Source organism: Scyliorhinus torazame, chromosome 15, assembly GCF_047496885.1.
Source record: "Scyliorhinus torazame isolate Kashiwa2021f chromosome 15, sScyTor2.1, whole genome shotgun sequence".
Classification (NCBI taxonomy): Eukaryota; Metazoa; Chordata; class Chondrichthyes; order Carcharhiniformes; family Scyliorhinidae; genus Scyliorhinus; species Scyliorhinus torazame.
Window position 1 is genome coordinate 193,426,338 of NC_092721.1, and position 25,811 is coordinate 193,452,148.

Genomic DNA, 25,811 nt, shown 5'->3' on the forward strand with positions numbered 1-25,811 from the left:
TGTCTCTCAGACACAAGTACACAATACACACTCATCACTCATACATTGCTATCACACACAAACACACACATCCACACTCATACCTCTCTGTATCACACACAAACACACACATACACATGCATGCCTCTCTCTATCACACACAAACACACACATACACATGCATGCCTCTCTCTATCACACACAAACACACACATACACACTCATACCTCTCTGTATCACACACAAACACACACATACACATGCATGCCTCTCTCTATCACACACAAACACACACATACACACTCATACCTCTCTCTATCACACACAAACACACACATCCACACTCATACCTCTCTGTATCACACACAAACACACACATACACATGCATGCCTCTCTCTATCACAAACAAACACACACATACACACGCATGCCTCTCTCTATCACACAAAAACACACACATACACACTCATACCTTTCTCTATCACACACAAACACACACATACACACTCATATTTCTCTCTATCACACACAAACACACACATACACACTCATGCCTCTCTCTTTCACACAAACACACACATACACACTCATACCTCTATCACATACAAACACACACATACACACTCATACCTCTCTATCACACACATACACACTCATACCTCTCTATCACACACAAACACACACATACACATGCATGCCTCTCTCTATCACACACAAACACACACATACACACTCATACCTCTCTATCACACACATACACACTCATACCTCTCTATCACACACAAACACACACATACACATGCATGCCTCTCTCTATCACACACAAACACACACATACACACTCACACCTCTCTCTATCACAGACAAAGACACACATCCACACTCATACCTCTCTCTATCACACACATACACACTCAGACCTCTCTCTATCACACACATACACACTCATACCTCTCTCTATCACACACATACACACTCATACCTCTCTCAATCACACACCAGCACACACATACACACTCAGACCTCTCTCTATCGCACACATACACACTCAGACCTCTCTCCTTGGTCGGGTGCTCTCTCAGAAAGTCGGTGCAGACGCGTTTGGCCAAAAGGGCCTCTTCTGCACTGCAGTGATTCTGTTATTGATTCTATGATATCCACAGGTTCAGAAGACAACTGAAACCATAAAAATGTATCTGTGGTCATGTGAGTCCCCCACTCGAACCCTGAGACAAGACTTCATCCTTCACCCCATTTCAAATGATTTAATATGTATATATATAATACAGTAAATATCGTAAATCTGCGCGTAAATCCTGCTTACCATTCCTAACCACCTGTTGTTACAGGTTAGTGACTATATGTTATGACATTCAGTGAAGACTTCTGCTGTCTTGGGAAGTCACGTGCGTCTGTGTTGTTCCATCCTCACACATCCGCTGTGGCTCGGTTTGCAACACCTGTGTGACATAATAATAATAATAACCTTTATTATTGTCACAAGTAGACTTACATTAACACTGCAATGAAGTTACTGTGAAAAACTCTGAGTTGCCACATTCCGGCGCCTGTTCGGGTACACAGAGGGAGAATTCAGAATGTCCAAATTACCTAACAAGCACGTCTGTCAGGACTTGTAGGAGGAAACCGGAGCACCCGGAGGAAACCCGCGCAGATACGGGGAGACTCTGCACAGACAGTGACCCAAGCGGGAATCGAACCTTGGACCCTTGCGCTGTGAAGCAACAGTGCTAACCACTGTGCTACCGTGCTGTCCATCCGGCCTCCAGTAGGTCGACCCCTCTTTCTGTTGCCCTCTACTTTGACGCTAGAATAGGTACCCACAGCTTTTCAGCTCTAAACAGATGACCAAAGTAGTGACATTTTCCTTTCCAGATGTCGCGTTTTAGAATTTGTTTTGCCCCCGATCTTGGCTGTATGGAATATTTAACATACATCTCAGCAGCCACAGGTTCAATGATGACTGAATGGGGTGGGCATTTGCTGAAGTGTTACATCTGTTCCGGACATTGTTAGACATTTTTCTCGCAGACTCCAGCTCGAAGAAAAATTGCCTCGTAATTTGCTGGAAACACGAGCTGATAGCCGAGCAGGACAACAGGATATCTGCAATGTGAGTGGACTACAGGACCAACCGTTTATCTTCTTAACCAGTGTGAGTTCAGAATTTGCAAAGGAAAGTGAGAGAAGTAAATGGGGTCAGATCGGGACAGAAAGAAAAATAGAGAGATAACAAAATACAGGTGTGCGAGAGAGAGAGAGAGCAAAAGAAAGAAAAATGTAAACACTTTCAGAATCGCCAACAATTATTCATCATCGGGAGGCAGCACGGTGGCACAGTGGTTAGCATTGCTGCCTCACGGCGCCGAGGTCCCAAGTTCGATCCCGGCTCTGAGTCACTGTCCGTGTGGAGTTTGCACATTCTCCCTGTGTTTGCGTGGGTTTCGCCCCCACAACCCAAAGATGTGCAGGGTAGGTGGATTGGCCACACTAAATTGCCCCTTACAAAGAACAAAGAAATGTATAGCACAGGAAAAGGCCCTTCGGCCCTCCAAGCCCGTGCCGACCATGCTGCCCGACTAAACTACAATCTTCTACACTTCCTGGGTCCGTATCCCTCTATTCCCATCCTATTCATGTATTTGTCAAGATGCCCCTTAAATGTCACTATCGTCCCTGCTTCCACCACCTCCTCCGGTAGCGGGTTCCAGGCACCCACTACCCTCTGTGTAAAAAACTTGTCTCGTACATCTACTCTAAACGTTGCCCCTCTCACCTTAAACCTATGCCCCCTAGTAATTGACCCCTCTACACTGGGGAAAAGCCTCTGACTATCCATTATGTCTATGCCCTTCATAATTTTGTAGAACTCTATCAGGTCGCCCCTCAACCTCCGTCGTTCCAGCGAGAACAAACCAAGTTTATTCAACCGCTCCTCATAGCTAATGCCCTCCATACCAGGCAACATCCTGGTAAATCTCTTCTGCACCCTCTCTAAAGCCTCCACATCCTTCTGGTAGTGTGGCGACCAGAATTGAACACTATACTCCAAGTGTGGCCTAACTAAGGTTCTATACAGCTGCAACATGACTTGCCAATTCTTATACTCAATGCCCTGGCCAATGAAGGCAAGCATGCCGTATGCCTTCTTGACTACCTTCTCCACCTGTGTTGCCCCTTTCAGTGACCTGTGGACCTGTACACCTAGATCTCTCTGACTTTCAATACTCTTGTGGGTTCTACCATTCACTGTATATTCCCGACCTGCATTAGACCTTCCAAAATGCATTACCTCACATTTGTCCAGATTAAACTCCATCTGCCATCTCTCCGCCCAAGTCTCCAAACAATCTAAATCCTGCTATATCCTCTGACAGTCCTCATCGCTATCCGCAATTCCACTAACCTTTGTGTCGTCTGCAAACTTACTAATCAGACCAGTTACATTTTCCTCCAAATCATTTATATATACTACAAAGAGCAAAGGTCCCAGCACTGATCCCTGTGGAACACCACTGGTCACAGCCCTCCAATTAGAAAAGTATCCTTCCATTGCTACTCTCTGCCTTCTATGACGTAGCCAGTTCTGTATCCACCTTGCCAGCTCACCCCTGATCCCGTGTGACTTCACCTTTTGTACTAGTCTACCATGAGGGACCTTGTCAAAGGCCTTACTGAAGTCCATATAGACAACATCCACTGCCCTACCTGCATCAATCATCTTTCTGACCTCCTCGAAAAACTCTATCAAGTTAGTGAGACACGATCTCCCCTTCACAAAACTATGCTGCCTCTCACTAATACGTCCATTTGCTTCCAAATGGGAGTAGATCCTGTCTCGAAGAATTCTCTCCAGTAATTTCCCTACCACTGAAGTAAGGCTCACCAGCCTGTAGTTCCCTGGATTATCCTTGCTACCCTTCTTAAACAGAGGAACAACATTGGCTAATCTCCAGTCTTCCGGGACATCACCTGAAGACAGTGAGGATCCAAAGATTTCTGTCAAGGCCTCAGCAATTTCCTCTCCAGCCTCCTTCAGTATTCAGTAGATCCCATCAGGCCCTGGGGATTTATCTACCTTAATATTTTTTAAGAAGCCCAACACCTCGTCTTTTTGGATCTCAATGTGACCCAGGCTATCTACACCCCCTTCTCCAGACTCAACATCTACCAATTCCTTCTCTTTGGTGAATACTGATGCAAAGTATTCACTTCGTACCTCGCCCATTTCCTCTGGCTCCACACATAGATTCCCTTGCCTATCCTTCAGTGGGCCAACCCTTTCCCTGGCTACCCTCTTGCTTTTTATGTACGTGTAAAAAGCCTTGGGATTTTCCTTAACCCTATTTGCCAATGACTTTTCGTGACCCCTTCTAGCCCTCCTGACTCCTTGCTTAAGTTCCTTCCTACTTTCCTTATATTCCACACAGGCTTCGTCTGTTCCCAGCCTTTTTGCCCTGACAAATGCCTCCTTTTTCTTTTTGACGCGGCCTACAATATCTCTCATTATCCAAGGTTCCCAAAAATTGCCGTATTTATCCCTCTTCCTCACAGGAACATGCTGGTCCTGAATTCCTTTCAACTGACACTTGAAAGCCTCCCACATGTCAGATGTTGATTTGCCCTCAAACAGCCGCCCCCCCCCCCCCCAAGCTAGGTTCTTCAGTGCCCGCCTAATATTGTTATAATTAGCCTTCCCCCAATTTAGCACATTCATCCTAGACCACTCTTATCCTTGTCGACCAGCACTTTAAAACTTACTGAATCGTGGTCACTGTTCCCGAAATGCTTCCCTACTGAAACTTCTACCACCTGGCCGGGCTCATTCCCCAATACCAGGTCCAGTACCACCCCTTCCCTAGTTGGACTGTCTACATATTGTTTTAAGAAGCCCTCCTAGATGCTCCTTACAAACTCTGCCCCGTCTAAGCCCCTGGCACTAAGTGAGTCCCAGTCAATATTGGGGAAGTTGAAGTCTCCCATCACCACAACCCTGTTGTTTTTACTCTTTTCCAAAATCTGTCTACCTATCTGCTCCTCTATCTCCTGCTGGCTGTTGGGATTCCTGTAGTAAACCCCCAATATTGTGACTGCACCCTTCTTATTCCTGATCTCTACCCATATAGCCTCACTGCCCTCTGAGGTGTCTTCCCGTAGTACAGCTGTGATATCCTCCCTAACCAGTAGCGCAACTCTGCCACCCCTTTTACATCCCCCTCTATCCCACCTGAAACATCTAAATCCTGGGCGTTTAGCTGCCAATCCTGCCCTTCCCTCAACCAGGTCTCTGTAATGGCAATAACATCATAGTTCCAAGTACTAATCCAAGCTCTAAGTTCATCTGCATTACCCGTAATACTTCTTGCATTAAAACATAAGCACTTCAGGCCACCAGACCCGCTGTGTTCAGCAACTTCTCCCTGTCTGCTCTGCCTCAGAGCCACACTGTCCCTATTCCCTATTCTCCCTCAATGTTCTCACCTTCTGACCTATTCCTCCCGTGCCCACCCCCTTGCCATACTAGGTTAAACCCTCCTGTGTGGCACTAGCAAACCTCGCGGCCAGGATATTTATGCCTCTCCAGTGTAGATGCAACCCGCCCTTCTTATATAGGTCACACCTGCCCCGGAAGAGCTCCCAGTGGTCCAGATAACGGAAACCCTCCCTCCTACACCAGCTGTTTAGCCACGTGTTTAGCTGCTCTATCTTCCTATTTCTAGCCTCACTGGCACGTGGCACAGGGAGTAATCCCGAGATTACAACCCTAGAGGTCCTGTCTTTTAACTTTCTGCCTAGCTCCCTGAACTCCTGCTGCAGGACCTCATGCCCCTTCCTGCCTATGTCGTTAGTACCAATATGTACAACGACTGCTGCCTGTTTGCCCTCCCCTTCAGGATGCCCTCTACCCATTTGGAGATATCCTGGACCCTGGCACCAGGGAGGCAACATACCATCCTGGAGTCTCTTTCACATCCACAGAAGCGCTTATCTGTGCCCCTGACTAATCAGTCCCCTATTACTATTGCTCTTCTACGCTTTGACCCTCCCTTCTGAACATCAGAGCCACTGATCTGGCTGCTGCTGTTTTCCCCTGATAAGCTATCCCCCCTGACAGTATCCAAAGGGGTACCTGTTCGAGAGGGGGACAACCACAGGGGATTCCTGCACTGACTGCCTGCCCTTTCTGGTGGTCACCCATTTCTCTGCCTGCACCTTGGGTGTGACCACATTTATATAACTGCTATCTATGACGCTTTCCGCCACCTGCATGCTCCTAAGTGCATCCAATTGCTGCTCCAACCGGACCATGCGGTCTGTGAGGAGCTCCAGTTGGGTGCACTTTCTGCAGATGAAGGCATCAGGGACGCTGGAAGTCTCCCGGACCTGCCACATCTCACAGTCAGAGCACTGCACCCCTCTAACTGACATTGCGTCAATTAATTAGTAAATTAAAGTTAAAAGTTTTTTAAAAATTAAAAAAGTTACTGTTAACTATCAGTTTCCTCGCACTAGATTTCTACTATAAATGTGAAAGCTAAATATAGTACTCTCCGATCTCTGGCTTAGATACCCCTCTAAGTTATAATTAAGTAATTATGTTTAATTAGTTACCAATGCTTAATTTTTTTAATTTAGTGTAGATTCCCAACCAGCCACTCAGGTCACAGCTTTTTTGTGATGTCATCACCTGAAGGAATGAAACCAGAACATAGAATTTGCAGTGCAGAAGGAGGCCGTTTGGCCCATCGAGTCTGCACCGACGTTGGAAAGATCCCACTTTTAAAAACATTTTTAGAGTACCCAATTATTTATTTTTAATTAATCACCAACTTTTTGCGACGTGCACAATTAATGGTCAATTCAGATGCAAAGCTATTAATTGGGCCTTTATTCACTGGAATCTAGAAGAATGAGAGGGAGCCTAAGTGAAACATGTAAAATTCTGAGAGGACTGGACAGACTTTGTGCAGGGATATTGTTTCCTAAGGCTGTGGGGATGTCTGGAACAAGAGTACACAGTCTCAGGATACAGGGTAAAGTGGTTTAGGACTGGGATGATGAGAAATACCTTCACTCAGAGGGTGGTGAACCTACAGAATGTTCTACCACAGAAGGCTGTGGAGGCCAAATCATTGAAATTATTTAATAAGGAAATAAATTTCTAGACTCTAAAGGTGTCAAAGGGTATGGGGAGAGAGCCCGACATGATGTTGAGATAGAGGATTCGCCATGATCTTGTTGAATGGCGGACCAGGTTCGAAGGGCCAAATGGCCTACGCTTGTTCCTATTCTAATTTTCTCTATACATTCGTAAAATGACATGGAGGCTAAGAGTAGCTGTTTGCTTGTGCAGAGTAAATGGCAGAGAAGCATAAATCGACCAGCATGTTCCGAAGATTAGCAACTCACAGAATATCCCTGAGTCCCACTGAAATTGCCGGTTGATTTACACATTATTGCCGGTGTGCATCATTTATGCCCAGTTGTTGCTTCAGCAGGTTCTGGGCCATTATATTCTCCTGAGAGCCTGTTTCTTGCTTAAGGGGGCTATAATGATGATCATGTAATTTGTCTTGTCGGTCAACACATGGAAGGAATAAGTGTGGCAAGGCTGCTGGAAGGTTATTGGACATCAATCAACGTTTGATTGCAAGGAATTAATCGCGATCTGCCTGTTTATAAAACTTGAAACACGAAATACTAATATTAGAGGTAATCAAGGACAGCAACTTAAGCTTTTTGAATGCAATGAAGTGTTTGCAATGAATTATTTTGGTGTTTATGGATTGTTGGAAAAAATGTGTGCATTTAACGCATGCGTGATCTTGTTGGAGCTTTTCAATTTGACACCGGTTAATAATGCCTGTTTGCCACAGGAGGCATCAATCTTTACCTCCGTTGAAATTAAATTGTGAATGGAAATGCTTCGGTTGATTCACACAATTGCAGAATTGTCACGGCGCAGAAAGAGACCATTTAGCCTATCGTGTCCGCACTAGCTCTCCAAACGACTTGGTGCCTTTCTTGAGCCCTTCCCCCCCCCCCCCCCCCCCCCCCCCCCCCCCTCCTCCCAACCCCTGCACACTGTTTCCAGTCAAGTACTTATCCTATTCCTTCTCGAATGCCTCGATTGAATCTGCCTCCACCACCCTTCCAGGCCGTGCATTCCAGGTCCGAAGCACTCGCTGCGCGAAAACGTTTCTTTGCCACGCGGTGGTGATTTGTGGTGATTGTCCCTTTAAGGGTAACACAGCAGAGTCAGGGTCACCTGACCCTGGAGACCAATTGGGACTCAGAGTGGGTAATTATCTCAGGGGATGGAGCGTCGCTTCGGTAAAAGACATGCAGAGACCTAGGTGCAATCAGGCGGCTGCTGTAGGCTGCTGAACAACTCTTGTTAATAAATCCTTTTTGTTTTCACGAGTGGAATCTCTGAAAGAGCATCGTTACATTCAACATATTTGCTTCTTCTGTCAATCACATTAGATCTGTGTCCTCCCGTTATTGATCTTTTTACAAGCGGGAACAGTTACTTCCTACCTACTCAGTCCAGCCAGCTGATGATTTTGAGAATCTCTAACAAATCTCCTCGGAGCCTTCCTCTCTCCAAGGAGAACTTCTCCAATCTACCTTGAGAACTGAAATTTCTCATCCCTGGAACCATTCTTGTGAACCTCTTCTGCACTCTCTCCAATGCGTTCCTATTCTTCCTATAGCATGGCGCCCAGAACTGTCTACCTTCTGAGATTCCTGAGGTGGTAGAGTTGCCTTATGAGAGGTCATTGAGCAGAATGGGCCTGGAGTCCCAGCAATTTAAAAGAATGAGAAATAAACTCATTGAAACATGGGGAATTCTGATGAAGGACTGGACTGGGTAGATGCTGAGAGGCTGTTCCATAGTTGGAGAGTCCATAGTTGGAGAGTCTAGAGCTAGTTCTAGAACTAGAACTGATTGATTAAATCAGATTAAAATCATACTTAAAATTATGAAAGGATTGTGAGAGGGGAGACATTGTGATAGTTACCAGCCCTCTCATCGTTGGCTATTTTGAGGGTGATCTACTCAAGTTTGCGAGTTTCTCTTGGACCTTCATGTGGCTTAATAGGCAGAGTTAGACTATTGAGCACATAGGGCAAGACGTTCCACAAGGCAGTAGTGTCCAGAATGTAGGGTTTTCTTCTTTTTCTTGCCTTCTCTGCCACTGGTCTGCCTCAACATTCAGACATTGTGACGCAATGCGTGAGGCAGCTAGATGGGCGGGTTGTCACCATATTGAATGATTGGCAGCAGGTTCCTCCCAGTCATCAATGCTAACACTGCCGCTCTTCAAAGGGAGTTGCAGAGTGTCTTTGAAGCGTTTTCTTCACCCTGCACTGGAATGTTGACCATTTTAAGAGTTGAGTAAACAGGCAGGAAAGGCAGGTGCCAGCGTCCAGTGCACTAACGTTGATTTTTGCAGAGATTTTGCCCGAATATGGAGCTGGTTTCTCGAAGGACAGTCAAGTTTATTTGACAGTTCACTCTTTGATCCCCTAGCCAAGCTGTTGCAGGACAGCCGCAACACATCCAGAACACGTGTTGACAGGTGGTATTGTCATCCTTAAGAAGAGAAACACCATCCTGTGAGTAAAGGAGACCTTTTATTTTCCAATTTGGATCTTGGTCTTTCGATGGCCCTGCTGGCTTCAAAATGCTTTGAATATCATGATGGTCAGCATCCTGTTCGAACTCTCGGGCTTTCTCTTACAACTACATGTACTTTATCTCCTCGGTTTGTCTTTGGGTGTCAGCCGCGAGCTGTTGGCATGTTGCCTTCTTGATCTGAGACATTTTGATGTTATATCAGGCAATGCAGGCTGCTACCAACTCCCTCCTTGAGACAGGCTGGGAAGATGCCGTGCCTGTAAATAGCAAGGGAAGGTGGACGGGTAGAGTCCCTGTCACCTTTCTGCTGCCGTGGCATTTTAGAACTGGCACGGAAACTGGAGGATTGGCCTCCCACACAGAGGTCACTTGGGCAACCAATTATGTCCCTTTTTGCCACATCTGAAAATTTACCAGTCGTGAATGGGTTGTCAACTCTGGATGGAGAACACCGATAAATTCACTGCAGGCTTGTATGGTGAAGCGTACTTAGTCGGGCACTCTCTGGTACGAGGAACGACATCCATGGCAGCAATGGCTTCCCTCGACAGCACTCCACCCTGCCCTAGCCAAGCTCCTACACCTCCCCACATCTCATCAGAATCTGCGTGAGATGGACCCAGCAACTCCAGAACACACTCACCTCATTGCTAGGGCAGTTGTCCATCGCTGCATCCTCTCAGCTGTGTACGGTACAGTACAGGAAGTGGCCACTGCTCCCAATGCTGCTGGCACTGCTGAGCTGCCGACCCTCCATAACAGAGCAAGAAGTATGAGCTGGTGTCGGCCATTCGGCCCTCGAGCCTGCATCCGCCAGTCAAAAAGATCATGGCTGATCTAATTATTGTTTTAACTCTATTTTCCTCACATCTCTAGGGACCCGGGTTCTACTCCGGCCTCAGGTGACTGTCTGTGTGGAGTTTGAACTTTCTCCCCGTGTCTGTGTGTCTTTCCTCCGGATGCTCCGGTTTCCTCCCACAGTCCAAAGATGTGCAGGTTAGGTGGATTGACCATGCTAAATTGCCCCTTTGTGTCCAAAAGGTTAGGTGGGGTTACTGGGTTATGGGATAGGGTGGAGGCGTGGGCTTAAGTAGGGTGCTCTTTCCAAGGGCCGGTGCAGACTTGATGGGCCGAATGGCCTCCTTTTGCACTGTAAATTATATGATTCTGTATGATCAGCTAAATGAACCTTCCCTGAATGGCTTTTAATGCAAGTATATCCATCCTTGAATCAGGAGATACAAACTGTACACAGAACTTTTGTTGTCTCAATAATGCCCTGTATAGCTGTAGCAAGATTTCGTTACATTTACAATAAATAAAAAGAGAAAATGCTGGCTAAACTCATCAGTGGAGAGAGAAATAGAGGTAATGGGCGGGATTCTCCGCAATCGGCACGATGTCCGCCGACCTGCGGCAAAAACGCGTGAACCAATCCGGCATTGCGCCGCCCCAAAGGTGCGGAATCCTCCGCATCTTGAGGGGCCGAGCCCTCACCTTGAGGGGCTAGGCCCGCGCCGGACTGATTTCCACCCCGCCAGCTGGTGGGAAAGGCGTTTGGTGCCCCGCCAGCTGGCGTGGAAATGACTTTGCCGTGTGGCGCATGCGCGGGAGCGTCAGCGGCCGCTCACGGCATCCCCGCGCATACGCAGTGGAGGGGGTCTCTTACGCCTCTGCCATAGTGGAGACCATGGCGAAGGCGGAAGGAAAAGAGTGCCCCACGGCACAGGCCTGCCCACGGATCGGTGGGCCCTGATCGCGGGCCAGGCCACCGTGGGGGCACCCCCCGGGGCCAGATCACCCCGCGCCCACCCCAGGATCCCGGAGCCCGCCCGCGCTGCCTTGTCCCGCCGTTCAAAAGGTGGTTCAATCCACGCCGGCTTGCGTGGGTTGACAGCAGCGGGACTTTGGCCCATCGCGGACCGGAGAATCGCCGGGGGATTTCCGCCGACCGGCACGGCACGATTCCCGCCCCCGCCGAATCTCCGGTGGCGGAGAATTCGGGACACGACTGTGGCGGGATTCACGCCGGCCCCCGGCGATTCTCCAACCCGGTGGGGGGTCGGAGAATCGCGCCCCATGTTTCAAGTCTGCATGACTCTTCTCCAGAGTTAAAGGGCGTCATTCTCCGACCCCCCGCCGGGTCGGAGAATGGCCGTTGGCCGCCGTGAATCCCGCCCCCGCCGAAGTCTCCGAAGGGAGAAAAGTCGGCGGGGCGTTAATGGCGCCGCTGCCGCGGAGAATGTCACGGGTCTGCGCAAGGCAGCCGATTTTCGGCCTGCCGATATTCTCCCTTCCGGATGGGCCGAAGTCCCGTCGACGTGATGACCGTTCACGTCGACGTGAATCAAACCTCCTTTTCATCGGCGTGACCCGGTGCTCCAGGCTCACGCCGACCAGCGAGGAGGTGAGTGACGGCCTGGGGGGTTGGCTCTGGGCAGGAAATGGCGTGGCCGCAGACTGATTGCCTGAGGAGAGGTGTGTCTCGGCTTGTGTGTGTGTGCGGCGGGGGGGGGGGGGGGGGTGGTTAGAGTAGGCTGGGCTCCGGGGGAGTGCCGGGAGGGGGTCCGTGCCGGGGTGGAGGTTGGGGGTTGTGGAGGGGGTCCGTGCCGGGGTGGAGGTTGGGGGGGGGGTCCGTGCTGGGGTGGAGGTTGGGGGTTGGGGAGGGGGTCCGTGCCGGGGTGGAGGTTGGGGAGGGGGTCCGTGCCGGGGTGGAGGTTGGGGAGGGGGTCCGTGCCGGGGTGGAGGTTGGGGAGGGGGTCCGTGCCGGGGTGGAGGTTGGGGGGGGGGGGGTCCGTGCTGGGGTGGAGGTTGGGGGTTGGGGAGGGGGTCCGTGCCGGGGTGGAGGTTGGGGGGGGGGGGGTCCGTGCCGGGGTGGGTGATGGGAGGGCAAATGAGTTGGTCCACCTGGCCAGGTGCCAGCCTCCAACAGTTGGACCCATGCGGTCCATGCCACCTGGCTGGGGGGAGGAGGGGATATGGGCAATGATGACATGTCGTCGTTCCCCTCCCCCCCCACCAGGCCGTCATGTTTTCAGACCATCCAGCGATGTTGGCCGCCGTGGTGGCAGCCGCTCATGTCTATGTTGCCCTGGATGAGGAGGAGGAGGAGGAGGAGGAGGAGGAGCGTGCCAGAGAGGCGGCGCAGGCTGCCGCAGAGGGGCAGGCGGCAGCCGCCCAGGCTGGAGGGACACCTGACCGACAGGACAAGGAGGGGGAGGAGGACGTCGCGGCCCCACGGCAACGGAGGCACCCGAGGGCGCCCCGTGTGTACCGGCCCCGGCAGTCATACCAGGACCTCACGGACCGGGAATGCAGGAGGAGACTCCGGATGAGCCGGGAAACCGTGGCACACATCTGCCACCTGCTGGCACACCTGTCACCGCGTGGCACTGGCGGGGGACACCCTCTCCCCGTGTCCGTCAAGGTTACGGTGGCACTGAACTTTTATGCAACGGGGTCATTCCAGGCACCGAGTGGGGACCTGTCCGGCATATCGCAGACATCGGTGCATCGGTGCATCCGGGCAGTGAGAGATGCCCTTTATGCCATGGCGCACCGCTACATCCGCTTCCCCGTGGACCGGGCCAGCCAAGATGCCCGGGCCGTGGGCTTCTCTGCCATTGCCGGGTTCCCCATGGTCCAGGGCGCGATCGATGGGATGCACGTCGCCGTGCGGCCACCTGCAGATAACAGGGCCGTGTTCACTAATAGGAAGGGGACCTATTCGATGAACGTACAGGTGGTCTGCGACCACCGCATGATGATCCTGCACGTCTGCGCCCGTCACCCAGGCAGTGTACACGACTCATTCGTGTTGTCGCGGTCATCCATCCCCTGCATGTACGAGTGACGCCATCCCCGGCTGAGGGGCTGGTTGCTGGGCGACAGGGGCTACCCATTGCGATCGTGGCTGATGACGCCTATACGGAGGCCACGCAATGAGGCGGAGAACCGCTACAATGATGCCCATGTAGCGACAAGGGGAGTGATCGAGAGGTGCTTTGGCGTGCTGAAGATGCGTTTCAGGTGCCTGGACCTCTCTGGGGGCGCCCTCCAGTATCGGTCAGATAGGGTCGGCCGCATCATTGTGGTGTGCTGCGTCCTGCACAACATAGCCCAGCAGAGGGGCGATGTGCCGCAGGCAGAGGAGGGCGGAGTGGAGGAGCAGCAGGAAGAGGCCCAGTCCTCCCCAGATGAGGGGGATGGGGGCAATGGTCAGGGCAGACGGGGTAGACACAGACGGGTGGCTGTCCACCGTTACCGGCTGGCCCAGCGGGCACGGAACAGACTGATAGACGCCCGCTTCACTGACTAGATGGGCGTGGGAATCGGGTAGTATGGCCACAGACCGCACACCATGACAACAGCCGACCACCCACACCCCCCACCCATCCACCCACCCAGCACCCTCACCCCCCTCCCCAACCCCACACACCCCACCCGCATGCACACCACCCCCCCACTCCCAATTGCCGATCCACCGGCGGCACAACGGGCCGGGCTCACCCAGTTGCGGGTGGACGCGTGTCTATCGCAGGCCATGGAGAATGATGACAACCCGCCTCCGATGAGCTCCTGGCTCTACATCGTTGGACTATGTCTGACCCATGGCCACAGTACCACCATCCACCCGGACCATCCCTGCATGCGGCTGTGACACTGCAGCGCACGGTCCCGTCCTCTGCCCGGGGGATGTTGATGGCGGCCCAGGGGGAAGGGGGCAGACTCACCTGGGGCTGAGGTAAGACCACCCCTCACACACACACTTGCGCTCAACGTACATGACACCCCCGCACACTTTGGACAGAGCACAAAGGCAGCTTTGGTAGGTGTAACATTGACTTTAATAACCAAAGGAGTTCATGCACGTGCCCTAGCGCCTAAAACTCATCTGTGCCCTGCACCCGTGCCAACTTACTCAGTGTCTAATTGTTTGGCCTTACGGGCCCTTTGACTACGTCTACGTGGTTCCCCAGACGGTACAGCAGAACTGGAGGTGGACTCCTGTGATTCCTGCCCTCTGACACTGGATCCCTTTGGCGGCCGTTTCCTGGGGTGTCCTAGCCTAGATGGGCCAGGCTGCGGCCCGGGCGACTGGGATGGCGAGCTGCCAGCCTGTCCTGCCCGTTGCCCACCCGATGCACCTGGGACGGAAGGGAGGGAGTCCGAGGTGTCGCGGTGTACCGGGACCTCCCGTACAGAGGGAGCCGGGACGGACCACATCACCTCCTCCTCCCTCGGGGTGCCCGATGGCCCCCAGGCCTCTACATGGGTGGGGGATGCGAACGGACTGGCCATCCGACGCGCCCCCGACATCTGGCGCTGCCAGTCCTGGAGGCCCGTGCTGGTATCGACAGGGGTCTGCAGGTTTGCAGCCATGGAGCCCAGGGGGTTGTCGAACCCTGTCTGCGACAGTGCGACGCCAGCTCGCACATGGCCACTGGCGCCGATGCCCTCAGCGATGGCCTGCTGAGACTGGGCCATGGCCTGCAGAGACTGGGCCATGGCCTGCAGAGACTGGGCTATGGCCTGCTGAGACTGGGCCATGGCCTGCTGAGACTGGGCCATGGCCTGCTGAGACTGGGCTACGGCGTGCTGAGACTGGGCTATGGCGTTGAGCGCCTCTGCCATCTGGAGCTGGCACTGGCTCATGGCCTCCTGTGAGAGGGCAGCCATTTCCTGGGCCACAGACGCCGCCTGCACGGAAGGCCCCAGGCCTCGCAAACCGTTCCCCATGTCTGACACCGTCGCACCCATTGCCTCCACCGCGGACGCCACCCGTGCGGTGTCAGCCTGGGTGGCACGCATGACCGGGACCACTCCCAGCTCCTGGACGCGGGTGGACTCCTCCACCTGCGACCGCAGCCGCCGCAAGCCACCCGTCACCCTATTCGCTCGTCTCCGTGTCGGTGGTTGCATCGGATCTATGTGTGGGTGTGGTAACTGCAGGAACCCGGGATCCATCTGGGCGGCAGATGTTCGCTTGGCCTGGGCTGCCCTCCGACCGCCCGGTCCCTCTGCTGCTCCTACCTCCACCTGCTGTACCGGGACAGCTGTGTTGTGCGTACCAGTGAGTGTACCAGACGCCTCATCACTAAAGTGCCCAACCGTGGTGAGTGTTTCTGCGATGATGGAGGGTGTTGGTGACAGCAGTGGCGTTGTGTCGTGCTCTTCGTCCCACTCTGAGTCCATGGCACTTTGGGGTGGGGGTTCGTCTCCACCCATCCACTCTGAGTCACTGTCCGGTATTTCGTTTTCCCGGGTAGGGGTGTCCTGGGTAGTGCTGTCCCGGGTAGTGCTGTCCCGGGTAGTGCTGTCCCGGGTAGTGCTGTCCCGGGTAGTGGTGTCCCGGGTAGGGGTGTCCTGGGTAGTGGTGTCCCGGGTAGGGGTGTCCTGGATAGTGGTGTCCTGTGTAGTGGTGTCCTGGCTCGGATGTGACGGGGGCCTGTGGCTGCCCCCCTCATCGCTGGGTGGTCGCTCCCGCACGTGACGGGGGTGTCGTCTCCCTGTTGCTCCAGGTCTCTCCGTTTCCCGTGGTCTCCGAGGGGCATCCTGCGGGCGTCGCATGCTGGAGGGTCCGGGTCTCTCCGTCTCCCGTGGTCTCCGAGGGGCATCCTGCGGGCGTCGCATGCTGGAGGGTTCGGGTCTCTCCGTCTCCCGTGGTCTCCGAGGGGCATCCTGCGGGCGTCGCATGCTGGAGGGTGCGGGTCTCTCCGTCTCCCGTGGTCTCCGAGGGGCATCCTGCGGGCGTCGCATGCTGGAGGGTGCGGGTCTCTCCGTCTCCCGTGGTCTCCGAGGGGCATCCTGCGGGCGGTCTGCATCTGCGGGGATGGGTGCCTGGACGTTTGGTCCTGCGATACACAATGAAGCATGCATGGTTAGACATCAGGCAGTGATCAGGTGATATGGGAGAGGGGGATATAGGGGAGGGGGGATATGGGGACGGGCTGTTGGTGGCTCACTTGCTCGTGGGGCCCCGACCTCTGCATCAGCAACCTCCCGGTCCTCAGGTCCGCCAGCCAGTTCCAGGGCCCTTTCCTCGTGTACGGTCAGTGGCCTCTCATCAGCGGGCCCTCCTCCAGTCCTCACATGCTCCCTATTGTTGTGTGCGCGCTTCTCCTGGGGGGGGGGGGGTGGTGGCAGGGGTAAAAGGCAACAGTGTTAGGCAGGTATATGAATGCACGCCATCGGTTGCGCGTGCATTGCAGAGGTTAAGGTTAGGGCTGGATTCACTTGGGGATATGGGGGATATGGGGGAGGGGGGGATATGGGGGAGGGGGGATATGGGGGAGGGGGGAATATGGGGGATATGGGGGAGGGGGATATGGGGGATATGGGGGAGGGGGGATATGTGGGATATGGGGGAGGGGGGGATATGTGGGAGGGGGATATGTGGGAGGGGGGGATATGGGGAATATGGGGGAGGGGGGATATGGGGGAGGGGGTATATGGGGGAGGGGGGAATATGGGGGATATGGGGGAGGGGGGATATGGGGGAGGGGGGATATGGGGGATATGGGGGAGGGGGGATATGGGGGAGGGGGAATATGGGGGATATGGTGGAGGGGGATATGGGGGATATGGGGGAGGGGGGATATGGGGGTTATGGGGGAGGGGGGGATATGTGGGAGGGGGGATATGGGGGATATGGGGGAGGGGGGATATGGGGCAGGGGGGGATATGGGGGAGGGGGCATATGGGGGATATGGGGGATATGAGGGATATGGGGGAGGGGGGATATGGGGGAGGGGGGATATGGGGGAGGGGGGATTTGGGGGAGAGGGGATATGGGGGATATGGGGGATATGGGGGAGGGGGGATATGTGGGAGGGGGGATATGGGGAGGGGGGATATGGGGAATATGGGGGAGGGGGGATATGGGGGAGGGGGGAATATGGGGGATATGGGGGAGGGGGGATATGGGGGAGGGGGGATATGGGGGAGGGGGGAATATGGGGGATATGGGGGAGGGGGGATATGGGGGATATGGGGGAAGGGGGATATGGGGGATATGGGGGATATGGGGGAGGGGGATATGGGGGAGGGGGGAATATGGGGGATATGGGGGAGGGGGGATATGGGGGATATGGGGGAAGGGGGATATGGGGGATATGGGGGAGGGGGGATATGTGGGAGGGGGGATATGGGGAGGGGGGATATGGGGAATATGGGGGAGGGGGGATATGGGGGAGGGGGGAATATGGGGGATATGGGGGAGGGGGGATATGGGGGAGGGGGGATATGGGGGAGGGGGGAATATGGGGGATATGGGGGAGGGGGGATATGGGGGATATGGGGGAAGGGGGATATGGGGGATATGGGGGAGGGGGGATATGTGGGAGGGGGGATATGGGGGAGGGGGGATATGGGGAATATGGGGGAGGGGGGATATGGGGGATATGGGGGAGGGGGGATATGGGGGAGGGGGGAATATGGGGGATATGGGGGAGGGGGGATATGGGGGATATGGGGGATATGGGGGAGGGGGGGATATGGGGGAGGGGTGATATGGGGGATATGGGGGAGGGGGATATGGGGGAGGGGGGAATATGGGGGATATGGTGGAGGGGGGATATGGGGGAGGGGGGATGTGGGGGATATGGGGGAGGGGGGATATGGGGGATATGGGGGATATGGGGGAGGGGGGATATGGGGGAGGGGGGATATGGGGGAGGGGGGATATGGGGGAGGGGGGGATATGGGGGAGGGGGGATATGGGGGAGGGGGGGATATGGGGGATATGGGGGAGGGGGGATATGGGGGGGGATTTGGGGGAGTGGGGATATGGGGGATATGGGGGACACTCACCCTGCCTGCTCTGACGAGGTCGTTCACCTTCTTGTGGCACTGGGTGCCTGTCCGTGCTGTTAGGGCCACAGCGGTGACGGCCTCTGCCACCTCCCTCCACAGACGCCGGCTGTGGCGTGGGGCAACTCTGCGGCCGTGCCCGGGATACAGGGCGTCCCTCCTCTGCTGCACCGCATCCAGGAGCGCCTCCACATCGCGTGACTCGAACCTTGGGGCTGAGCGACGGCCAGCCATCAAGTCGGGTGTTGCGGTCGGCTGTTCCGGTCGGGTGGGGGGGGAGCTGCGCGGCCTTATGAGCCATCACGCCGTGCAGCGCGTATGACGCTGCACGGCGTGAACCACTGCGCAAGCGCGGATCCCGTTACGTCGCTGCTAGCCCATTTCGGGCCGCAGACTATCGGCCCATTTTTATGACGTGACGCAAGTGGGATTTGCGCCGTTTTTTGCGCCGATCGGCGGAGTTTCCGCCGATAACGGAGAATTTCGCCCAAAGAGAGGGAAAAAAAATGTGATGGATTTGGTACTGTTTAATCATAGAATCATAGAATTTACAGTACAGAAGGAGGCCATTCTGCCCATCGAGTCTGCACCAGCTCTTAGAAAGAGCACCCTACCCAAGCCCACACCCCTACCCTATCCACATAACTCAGTAACCCCACCCAACACTAAGGGCAATTTTGGACACTAAGGGGCAATTTATCATGGCCAATCCACCTAACCTGCACATCTTTGGACTGTGGGAGGAAACCGGAGCACCCGGAGGAAATCCACGCACACACGGGGAGGATGTGCAGACTCCGCACAGACAGTGACCCAAGCCGGGAATTGAACCTGGGACCCTGGAGCTGTGAAGCAATTGTGCTATCCACAATGCTACCGTGCTGCCCTAGGGCTGGCACAGTGGTTCACTTCTGATGTCAGGTGACTGTCTGTGTAGATTTTGTACATCCTCCCTGTGCCTGGTTTCCTCCCACAGTCCAAAGATGTACAGGTACAGGCCATGATAACGTGTCACTTAGGGTGGGGTTTCAGGAATAGGATGGGGATTTGGGCCTATGTAGTGTGGTCGTTCAAAGGGTCAGTGCAGGCTCAATGGGCCGAATGGCCTCCCTCTGCACTGTCGGGATTCTATGATTCTACGAAATGAATCATTTATGTCCGCTCTATGTATTGCAGAATTCTACGTGACAGAGCAAAATTGAATTAAAACTTAATAGATTGGAAGAAAATGGGAAGAAAAAAGTCATTATAGTATGGGCATTTCTTAATACATACATAAAATTGTGCCTTTAGTATTCAAAATCTTGGCATTAATATTAATATTATATTAATATGGCCATTCCTCACTCAAAGTAGCATTATTACCGTAATATAGAATGGAGGCCAAAACATGGTATGGTTTCAAGAAGGAGTTAGATACAGCTCTTGGGGTGAAGGGGATCAAAGGATGTGGGGGGAAGGCGGGATTAGGCTATTAAGTTGGATGGTCAGCCATGATTATGATGAATGTTGGAGCAGGCTCGAAGGGCTGAATAGACCCCTCTTGCTCTGATTTTCTATGCCAGAGGTTGCCTTGGATTACTCCAAGGGTTCTTTGTGATTCGGACACAATGTAATTAAGAGAACAGCGACTGAAGTTTGTCTACTCTACTTTATTGACACTACCTACAAGGACAGTGCTTCCCTCTCATCGGGCACCCACCTGCGTCAACAAATTAGCCATTGAGCCAGAACCCCAGTCTGCCGCATTCCATCCTGGAACACAGTAGGTCTTAGGCTTAGGCTCCTTAGGTGCCTGTCCCTTTCTCTTAAACATTGCCACCGAATCCTGCCGACTACGTCAAATATGTCTTGGATTACTCCAAGTGTTTTTTGAGATTCATACACAATGTAATTAAGAGAACAACGACAGAAGTCTGTCTTCTCTACTTTATTGATAAGACTAATATGAGAGAAGAGTATAATATACTATAATAAGAATACAACACAATAATCTCTCACCCATCAGCTCGCTGGGGGCCCCAGTGTTATTGGCGGCTTCAAGATTCAGCTCCTGGCACCTGTCGTGACTCAGGTCTGAGGTGAAGTTCAGCAAACAAGCAGGAGCACCTCTCAGTTGTACTGTGGAATAAACAAGTCTGGAAAGTCAGCAAGATGTTGTAAATAGTTGGATGAATAAAGTGTTAAACAAGAATAGCTTGGCATGAGAATGTCTGAGTTTGAACACCTGGTGCTTTATGTCCCAGTCAACATCCTGGCCCTGGAAGGCTGCCAAGTATCATCACAGTGTACAGAATTAACCCATCTCTTACAGAGGTTGGCACTGACGTGAGCTGAAAACTATCAAACCAATTTAGCAAGAGAAAAGGCTGCAAGGGCTTCAGAAAATGGCTTGTGCTTAAGATGATCAAAGGAGTTGATCAGGCAAATCACGTGAAACTATTTCCTCTGGTGAGAGAGCCCAGAACCAATGTGCATAACTTGTCGAAAAGAAAAAAGATGCATCTGTGAGGTACAGACAACTAAAAACAGATAAAGCACTTCAGGAATACAAGGAAAGTAGAAAAGAGCCCAAGCAGGGAGTTAGGAGGGCAAAAAGGGGTCACAAAATGTCCTTGGCAGATAGGATTAAGAAGAATCCCAAGGCATCTTATACGTATATTAGTAACAAGAGGGTAGTTAGAGAAAGAGCTAGTCCACTCAAGGATGAAAGGAGGGAAATTATGTGCAGAACTAAAGGAAGTAGGTGAGGTCCTTAAAGAGTATTTTGCATCGGTATTCACAATGGAGAGGGACACGTTGATTGGTGGTGTCTCAAGCGGATGTGTAAACACTTTAGAACAGGTCGTTATTACGAGGGAGGAAGTGTTAGGTGTGTTAAAAAGCATTAAGGTAGACCAATCCCCAGGGCAAGATGGCATCTATCCCAGATTTCTGAGGAAGGCAAGAGATGAAATCACTGGGCCTCTGACAGAAATCTGTGTCCTCATTGACCACAGGTGATATCCCAGAGGATTGGAGGATAGCCAATGTTGTACCATTATTTAAGAAGGGTTGCAAGGATAATTTGGGTAATTATAGGCCAGTGAGCTTGGCGTGAGTAATAGTGAAATTGTTGGAAAAGATTCTCAGAGATAGGATCTATGCACATTCGGAAGTGAATGGTCTTATTAACGACAGGCAGCATGGTTTTGTACGAGGGAGGTCATGTCTCACTAATTTGATTGAATATTTTGAGGAGGTGACAAAAATGATTGGCGAGGGAAGGGCTGTGGATGTTGTCTCCATGGACTTTAGTAAAGCATTTGATAAGGTCCCTCGTGGCAGGCTGGTGCAAAAGATTAGATCACATGGGGTCAGCGGTGAACTAGCTGGATGGATCCAGAACTGGCTTGGCCATAGAAGACAGAGGGTAGCAGTGGAAGGGTGTTTTTCCGATTGGAGGGCTGTAACTAGAGGTGTTTCGCAGGGTCAGTACTGGGACCTCTGCTCTTTGTAATATATATAAATGACTTGGAAGAAAACGCAGCGGGTTTGATTAGCAAGTTTGCAGATGATACTAAGATTGCAGGAGTTGCGGATAGTGATGAAGATTGTCAGAGAATACAACAGGATATAGATAGGCTGCAAAATTGGGCAGAGAAATGGCAGATGGAATTTAACCTGGCCAAATGCGAGATGATGCATTTTGGTAGTTCCAATTCAGGTGGGAGCTATAAAATAAATGGCAGAATCATCAGGAGCATCGAGACACAGAGAGATCTGGGCGTGCAGATCCACAGATCCTTAAAAGTGGCAGCACAGTTGGAAATGGTGGTAAAGAATGCATTTGGCATGCTTGCCTTCATAGGAAGGGATATTGAGTATAAAAACTCAAAAATTATGTTGCAATTATATAGAACGTCGGTTAGGCCATATTCGGAATACTGTGTCCAATTCTGGTCACCACACGACCAGAAGGGTGTGGAGGCTTTGAAGAGAGTACAGAAAAGGTTTACCAGGATGTTGTCTGGAATGGAGGATATTAGCCACGAGGAGAGACTGAATAAACTGGGATTGTTCTTCCTGGAGAGACGGAGGGAGAGGAGCGATCTGATAGAAGTTTATAAAATTATTCGGGGTACGGATAGGGTGAACAATTGGAGGCTTTTTCCCAGGGCGGAAATGACAATTACAAGTGGGCAAAAGTTTAAGGTGAGGGGGGAAAGGTTCAGTGGAGATGTGCGGGGTAAGTTTTTTACATAGAAGGTGGTGGTGGCCTGGAATGCACTGCCAAGGGAGGTGGTTGAGGCAGATACATTCGCAACCTCTAAGACGTACCTGGATAGGCACATGAACATACGGGATATGTAAGGATACAGGCGGTTGGTCGAGATAGCCCACGTGATTGGTGCAGGCTTGGAGGGCAGAAGGGCCTGTTCCTTTGATGTACTGTTCACATTAAAAAACTAGAGACAGATCATTCAGGGTCGGTGCCAGGAAGCTTGCCTAAAAGCAATAGCTTGTGGAAGTATGGAATCCTCTCTCCCAAAAAGCTGTTGAGATTAGGGGTTGAATTTCACCCCAGGACGCTGGCATCAGGGAAGAATGTGGGTCCTGAGCCACACTCGCTGGCAATGGGACCGGCTCAGTGACTAGCACAGGTGGCCTTCGAATTGACTGCTTGTTGTCCAGTCATTCCAATTGAGGACAGCAGGGGGGCTCCCGATGCTGCCGGCCTAATCAGAGGCCCAGTGGTTCTGCAGCCCAGGTGGTATTATCAGGGGAGGTGTGGACTGGTGAGACAGGCGGGAGGTCTCCAGGCACCTTCAGGTAAGTATGATTAAAAAGAAGGAATCGGAATGCTGAGTGTCAGAGGGGAACACCTTCAAGTAGATCATTGGGACTGTGGGGCCTATTCATGACCATTCACTTTGGGTCATGGATTCTCTGGCTCTGGCCCCTGCACCCCTGTAAACCGTGCCCCCCCCCCCCCCCCCCCCCGCCTCCCTCCCTCACCCCCAGGCTTCCACAGAGAGGCTGCATCCATTAACGTTGGTGACCTCTCCACTGGCACGGCGGCACACTGGTTAGCACTGCTGCCCCACAGCGGCAGTGAGCCGGGTTCAATTCCGGCCTCGGGTGACTCTCTGAGTGGAGTTTGCACATTCTCCCCGTGTCTGCGTGGGTTTCCTCTGGGTGCTGCCCTTTCCTCCTACAGACCAACGTTGTGCAGGCGAAGCGGGCTGGCCGCCATGCTAAGTCACCCCATTGTGCCCGGAGGATAGGTGGGATTACGGGGATAGGGCGGGGGGGATTGAGCTTAGATACGGTGCTTTTTCGAAGGGCCAGTGCAGACTCAATGGGCCGAATGGCCTCCTTCTGCACTGTAGGGATTCTGTGACTCAATGGCCTATTCCTATCCCTATCTCTTTATGTTGCTGAGACTCTGTTAATCAGCCCATTGTTGCTTTTTATTCGTGGATCCTCACAATTGTCTGGGTCTCTCAGCGACCCCTTGCATTGCTTATCTCCATGTTGCACATTATCCCATATTCCGTATGGATGAACAGTAGCACTAACAGTATAATAATTTCTTTGCACCTGGTGTCATCGCACAGTTGTCCCACGAGCTGCTGTTACATAACACCACCCATCACCTAAACACATTCCAGGTGCTGAACACAGATTAACTTTATCAACAACATGAGGTGTATTTAAAACCCCTAATATGTGTTTATCGATTATCATACATGGATAAAGCATTTGTGCGGTGTCACTAATTTATACTGAATACTGAAGGATTCTTTTAGTTTCTAAATCCTCCTGTGTTCTAATAAATAGAAATCCTTCAGAATTATACACCGCGAGATTACTCACAGCCAAAATTAAATCAGACAGAAGTTGCCCTTGGTGCTTGCCTTTACTGATCTGACCTGAAACAAGGGTTCAGATCCACAGCCCTCCGGGCCTAAGTATTTGGTTGAGAACCATCATGCCACAGTGAAGCTGGCTGCTTGTGCTGACTGAATGCCCAAAGCAATTGCGCAAAAAATCAGAGGACGGCAATCAGACGTGGAAATCATAATTCTCTTTCCCCTTAACTTCACCTCCTTCATTGGGCGGGATGTTTTACCTGCCTCATGACGGCGGAGCTGGCCCAACATTGGCCAGAGGTGAGGTCTTCTCGTCCCACCGTCGCCGATGGGGCTCCCCGCTGAATACACCCCTCGCCGTTGGAAAACCCCTGGCGGGTGTGCGCCGTCGGCTGAAATTGGCTCAGTTACAGGAAACAAAATATGGCAGTGAATTCCTGTTCTTCAGACAGTCGGGTGCCCGAACCACAACCCCCCCCCCCACCAGCAGGGCAGTCCTGGGTGCAATGATATATTGATATTTTCAATTGCTTTATTAACTCGGGGTGAGTGGAGGGAACAGCATTATAAAGTTTGAAAACAATACAAAATTTAGCAAGTTAGCAGTGGTGAGGATAGTTACAGACTTCAGGATACATAAACAGGAGAGTGAAATGGGAAGAATCACGGTAGGTAGAGTTTAATACGGAGAAGTTTGAACTGGTGCTCAAATGTGGGGACTAATGTGGGAAAGAATAGACTGTAAATGGCAGGATTGTGAAAAGTGTAAATAAGGAGATAGACTGTGGTATCTATATGCATCAATCTGTAAAAGGAGCCAGACAAGTGGTTATAGAAAGCATATGGGTTGCTTTGATTTTAAATTGCGGAGCAGAATAAATATCAGAGAGTTCCTGATAGAAACTTATAAATTGGTGTATCTATATATAAATCAGAATTAGGTCGCAGCTTACACCATTTTGGACAATTCTAGGCCCTACATTTCAGGGAAGATCTGAACATACGAATTAGAAACAGCCATTCGGCCCCTCCAGCCTGCTCCACCATTCAATAGGATCGTGGCTCATGTGCTTGAGTTTGGAATTCCACATTCCCATTTACCCCCGATACCTTGGATGTCCTTGCCTAACAAGAATCTATCTACCTCCGCCTGAAACATACTCATTGGCCCTGCCTCCAGCACCATCTGAGGCAGAGAGTTCCAAAGTCACTCAACTCTCCTCATCTCTGCCCTAAAAGGGCGACTCATAACAGTAAACCTGCCCCCTAGTCTGGACTCAACCACAAGAGGGAACGTCCTTTCCAGATCCACCATGTCAAGACCAGTTGGGATTTTCTACACTTCAATCCAAGTCACCCCTCCCTCTTCTAAACTCCAGTGGAAACCAGCCCAGCCTATCCAACCTTTCTTCATTAGGCAGCCCGTGCATTCCGGGAGTCGATCTCCTCTGAACCGCCTCCAACACATTTTATAGCCTTCCTTAAAAGAGGAGATCAA

The 25,811-nt window shown here is 52.0% G+C and overlaps 1 long non-coding RNA gene across 1 annotated transcript; it reads right to left on the reverse strand.

Moving 5' to 3' along the window:
• Positions 1-1,304: 1,304 nt before the first annotated feature.
• Positions 1,305-24,674, reverse strand: LOC140391468 (uncharacterized). The gene is made up of 3 exons (XR_011935086.1): positions 24,574-24,674; positions 20,460-20,579; positions 1,305-1,440 (listed from the first exon to the last, which is right to left on the reverse strand). It is a non-coding gene; the product is annotated as an uncharacterized lncRNA (long non-coding RNA).
• Positions 24,675-25,811: the final 1,137 nt, after the last annotated feature.